This window comes from Panthera uncia, chromosome D2 (genome assembly GCF_023721935.1).
Source record: "Panthera uncia isolate 11264 chromosome D2, Puncia_PCG_1.0, whole genome shotgun sequence".
NCBI lineage: Eukaryota > Metazoa > Chordata > Mammalia > Carnivora > Felidae > Panthera > Panthera uncia.
In genome coordinates, this window is record NC_064818.1 from 3578360 (window position 1) to 3584359 (window position 6000).

The following is a 6000-nucleotide window of genomic DNA, read 5'->3' on the forward strand; positions in this document are numbered from 1 at the left end:
TTTATAAAGGAATTTGGCAGGGTCAAGAATTTAGGTAACATGTAAAATGCCTAGGAAGGGTATAAATCTATGGCTTCAAGTCTATTATGGTATTTCACTTCTCCAGCTCCAGTTTCTTTATAGACTATTTTAAGAATGGTAATATCTATGTGCATAAAGTGCAGAACCAGATAAAGAAAAAAATGCCCAGGTAATCATTATCAAAGAACACAGTCAAGATTTCTCACCACTAAACAAAGCACAGCGTTTCACCATTCACAGAAAGGAAAACCAAGTATCCTTTCCAAAACAAAAAAAATCTCAGAAACTTGCCTTGTGTGCTGCACACTCTCCAGATGTTAAAAGGATGACACTATAATTGAAGAGAATTCAGAATTTTACTGAATAGGACTTCGTCGGATATAGCTATAGTTCACCTCAAATTTTGCACAGTATTGACCAAGTTCGGATTTCAATAAAATTCTCTCATGCATGCTTATTATATGGTTGAAAGAGATTGAATAATGCACTATTATTAATTCCTCTCTCACGTTTCATAGTTTAAAAATAGCTGATTATGTTTCCTTATTTCCAAAGTGAATGAATTGTATGTAACATAAATTTGCCAACTTATATAAGTAGTATGTTTTAATTTCAGGTTTCAAAAAGTACTTGAGAGCAAATGCAGGAACATCTCATTTCTCTGACATTATTGGAAATCGATGCCTTCTATACCCTTGCCAGAAAACTACCAGTATTAACTGGAAAGAAATATGACATTCTAACATTAGCTTCTTAGAAATTTAGAATCTTGCTCCCGCCCCCAGGTCTACTAAACAAACATCCACATTCTCACAAGACCCCAAGCTGGTTTGTATGAATATTAAATTTTGAGAAACAATTATCTACACATTGAACTCCAGGTCTTACTTGTTGAAACACTAAAGCCAGTGTTTTTAGTATAACATATTTTGGATAGAAGTTAGAGTAAGCATATTATATTTTCCTATTTGCTCAGAGATCACTAAATATAATTTATTTTCCTGATTTTTGAGGATCATCTGACCTAACATCCCATGATATTCTCTCTGCAAAGAGCTTTATCTGATTTTGTTTTTCTCCTTCTCCAATTTCAGGCTGTGATATTTAATGAATTTTGTCACTGAGCCTCTCTAAAATTTTTTCTCCAGTTTATTTCTAATTTCCTGGTGAGAAAGTTTGTGTCTCCATTTGTTTTGCTTGTTAGTGAAAAATCATAAAGCCTGAGACAGGGATCAGGTATGCAGATTCAAATGAAAGTTTGGAGATTCTCAGATGCTTTGGGGTATCGCTACTGGTTTCTGAGCATGGTTCGAGAAATCCGAAATTGGAAGAAGACTAATGTCCTGATAATATGAGATGTCATTGCACTTTACGATTCAAGTTTTATAAAGAAATGGCAAAATATCACAAGGTACTTAGCAGATGGACATTTTTCAGCAACTTCAAGTTGATCATTTCAATAAAACCACTCATGAAGTTAACCTGTCCCTAAGTGAATGCAGTTAGTATGAAGATAAGCAGTCTTTACACAGAGCAACCAAATCAAACATTTGGTTGGTGTATTTTGAGGTCAGGTATACACGGCGGCAAGAACGTTAACACTAAATACATAAATCTGGAATGATTGAATAGTTACTTTGATAGGACTGTCACTGTTCTGGAAAACTGACTCAGGATTAAAATCGTGGAATCCAGGGGAGATGTCCAAGTAGTTTAAACGTAGGAATACTTGATATAAAGGATGTTTCTATGTAAATGCTTATAAAGAAATCAATGGTTATTTTTTCCTAGATAGGCAAAGCAATTGTTTGTTGTTGTTCTTAGCACCAGCTTTCAGTCAGGAAGAAGAACCCGCTAATCCTAGCTGGTTAAGATGAGAACAAGCTTATAGGACTGGAATTGCACTAAACCTGCGGACTTGGGAAGGTCGCATGGGTGTGAAGGGCAGGGGAAGAAGAATGAAGGTCGACATTTGTGACTCAATGGCCATCAGATGGGGGACACTAACCTCTTGGCACAGCCTTCTTCTTTTCATTAATTACAGACTGAGAGTTGTTACAGAATCACAACTGTAGGTTGGCCAAAAGCACGCTTTTAAGTCCAGAAAAAAAGTCTGCCTTGAATTTTACATGTGATATGTCATTTGTGTTATGAGACCACATTGTTTTTAGACCACATGGTTAACGGGGAAGTTGAAACATGTTGTTTATCCTAAGTGTGTCTTCCAAGTCCAATATGGTAGCCACTATTAAACCACCATTAATTGCATATGTGTATGATAAAGCCCGGGCGGGGGGGGGGGGGGGAAGGAATATTGATGCTTGAGGGAAGACATTTTCTTTCTCTTATTTCATGAGTCTTGCTTTTTCTCTTGTTCTGCTTCACTTTCTGTAGTCTATACGGTAAGTGGAGCTTAAGTACACCACATCCACTAATTAGGAAAATAGGCAGAATGTGCTAATAATCTATTCTCAGGGCAGATGCCCACTGGTGCCTGTAATAACACAGCAATAGGCTGAGAGATATGTTCAAAATAATACTGAGAACCTCGATTTTTATTGATAGTTTCTCCCTCTTCTCAAGTGATAATGTGAATTCCTTTGTTCTACTTTTTTCTCTCTTGTTTTTGCATTTGTAGATCTTGATCTTTATAAAAATCCTTACTTTTTATATTGTTTTTTTTTTTCACTGCAATCTACTTTAAATTTATGGTAAGTTAAGCACATGCACGGAAGGTTTGACCTTTGTCTATAGTTTGGGAAATTATCAACACAGTCACTACTTTCCCAATTTCTTTATCCAAACACCTGTTTTTCCTTAACAAATATTATGTTCCTGTATGAAGAATCTGAATTAGAAATTTTCAGTTAAAATGCATTGTTACTCACTACATAATGTCTCAAAAATAAATTTCCATTTGAAAAATATGTTTCTCATTATTCTGTCAGGTGGGGATAAAAATCAGTAACTAGTTTCCCATTTACATGCTCAGTATTTCAGTTTGAAAATACAAAGAAAAGCCTTCCCTGCAGACTCTTATCTTTGAACTAATTGGAAACAGGAAGTCTCATCCTTTTTTACACATTTCAGTCATTTACACATATCACCAAGTTCTAAGAATGATGGACACTATTCCCTAAAATACTTCCTATTTAAAAAATTATAATTACTAAACACAAATGTTCACTTATAATCAGTTATATTCATAGAACTACTAACCAGAGTAAATATATCAAAAAGCATACTCGATATGAAGTTACATTGTGTCTTTTAACATGATTGAGTCTTGACGTTTCAGAGATTTATAATTTGTATGCTTGAGTCATTATCTACCCATTCATCCACTGCTCTGGCTGTAGGAATTATTTCCCTGTCCACATACAGCTTAATTTCACTTTATAATGTAGCTGATGATGTAATAATTTCAATCACTTTTTATCTCAATCAAGATTGGCAAGAATAAATTTTCTAAAACAATCATTATGAAGACCGAGAGAATTCTTGGTCTGTTGCCATTGTGGCATTCATGTCATGGAACAGAATTTTATTTATCTCTGTATTTCCAGGGCCCACACACACCTTATATAAACAACAGCTGTTGAGAAAAGTATAGTATTTTTTTAATGTTTATTTATTTTGAAAGAAGGAGAGAAAGAGAGAGAGAGAGGAAGAGTGCATAAGTGGGCAGAGAGGGAGAGAGAATCCCAAGCAGGCTCCATGCTGTCAGTGCAGAGCCTGATGTGGAGTTTGAACCCACAAACTGTGAGATCATGACCTGAGATGAAATCAAGAGTTAGATGCTTAACCGAATGAACCACCCAGGCACCCCCCAAAAATATCGTATTCAACAGAATGAATTAATTTTAGCCCCATCACTGTATAACTTTGGGCATGGCATTTTACAATTTATCCTATTAGAAAATGGCCATAACATCCACCGCAATTAAGAGATAAAATCAGATATTTAATCTGCACATATTTTGCCGCTCTATAGTATTCTATGTAAAGAATAAAAGATTAGTAAACTTCCTTTGCATTCTTCTTCATAAATGGGTCTTCTAACATGTTCATAGCTAAATGCCAGTGTAAGTTTGATTGATCTATTCCACACTGTAGATATTCTAAATTATTAGCAAGTATGTTCCTTGCCCATGGTACTGAAAAAGGTATAGGTTTTCAAAGAGAAAAGAAGCGTATGGGAAGTTTTTCCCTCTGCCTTGGGCATATATACATACGTATCTTATATGTATATTTAATTTTATGTGTATATATATCTTTAACTTATTGTGTGTGTATATACGTCTGTATATGTATTTAAAGCACCTGTCCAAACAGCACTGTGCAGTGGGTGCACTACAGGAAGACTGTTTGGTGACTTCACAGGTGTATGAGGGACCACAGAGAAGTCTTGTCTAAAATCTGCTTCATTCTAACCTACTTACCTTAAATGCATCTTTTATATACAGTAATCACCGAATTAACAATGGTTCTTTTCAATTTGTTGTGAAAGAGATTAGATTTTTATCAAATCTGGCCATGTCACCTTAATCTCAACATCAAGATTTACATAAATGAGTGTATAAAACAAAGACGCTTTGGAAATGTCAGTATCTGTGACTCTGTGTCCCTTTACTATTTCTCTCTTCTGTCTCCTATAAAGAATACTGATTTCTTAAACCCTCTAAAAATATCATTCATAGAACTATGAGAGAAAATGAAATTTTACCTGTCTTTTAGATACATAAATAGATGATAGATGGACAGATAGATAGATAGATAGATATACGTACATATATATAGATATAGATGGTACATAGATAAATATAGATGGTATATGTGTGTATATGTATGTATGTATGTGTGTGTGTGTGTATATATATATATATATATATACACAATTTAAACATGTGGAGATATATAGATATATATATCTATATATCTCCACATATTGAATTGTTACTTTAGTTGCATAGATATATTTAAATTCATATAAATTAAACAATATATTATCCAATGGTGCCTGGATGGCTCAGTCGGTTAAGCATCCTACTTCAGCTCAGCTCATGATCTCATGGTTCATGGGTTTGAGACTCGCATCAGGCTCTGCGCTGAGAGCTCAGAGCCTGGAGCCTACTTGGGACTCTGTGTCCCCCTTTCTCTCTGCCCCTCCCCCATTCATGTTCTCTCTCTCTCTCTCTCTCAAATAAATGAATAAACATTAAAAAAAAACCACAATATATTATCCAAATACTACTTTTATTGACTCTCACATGTCATATAATCTTATTTATACTATTAAATTCATCATCAATATCAGTCAGTATGTGTTTTTTCCAGAACTACAGGTATTCATTCATATAATATTAAGACCGTTCTTTTCTGCGAGGGAGTGAGAAGGTGAGATTAAAAATGTATACTCCTGGGGCACCTGGGTGGCTCAGTCGGTTAAGCATCTGACTTCGGCTCAGGTCATGATCTCACGATCCGTGAGTTCAAGCCCCGCGTTGGGCTCTGTGCTGACAGCTCAGAGCCTGGAGCCCGTTTCAGATTCTGTGTCTCCCTCTCTCTCTGACCCTCCTCCGTTCATGCTCTGTCTCTCTCTCTCTCAAAAATAAATAAACGTTAAAAAAAAATTTAAAAAAATGTATACTCCTGATACAACAAATATTTGCCAATTAAAAGTAAAGTATATATACAGTATGGCTTTTCAAATTAACCTTTAAAAGCTTATTTATGCTAGCAAGTATAATGGAGATATCATAACCTGTATAACTTGCTTGCTGAGCAATAAATATAGGCTAGAAACAAGTATCTAAATAATATTATTAGGTTTATAGCTGGTCCTTGCTACCGAGAGGCAAATTTGCCCAAAGAACCATCGATCTTGGTAAAATCAAAAACTGAAATAATTTGGTTCCTAAGCTATGAACACATCATTATCTGGTCGTTTCCCAATGTTTACCTCTGAGGTTGCTTAAG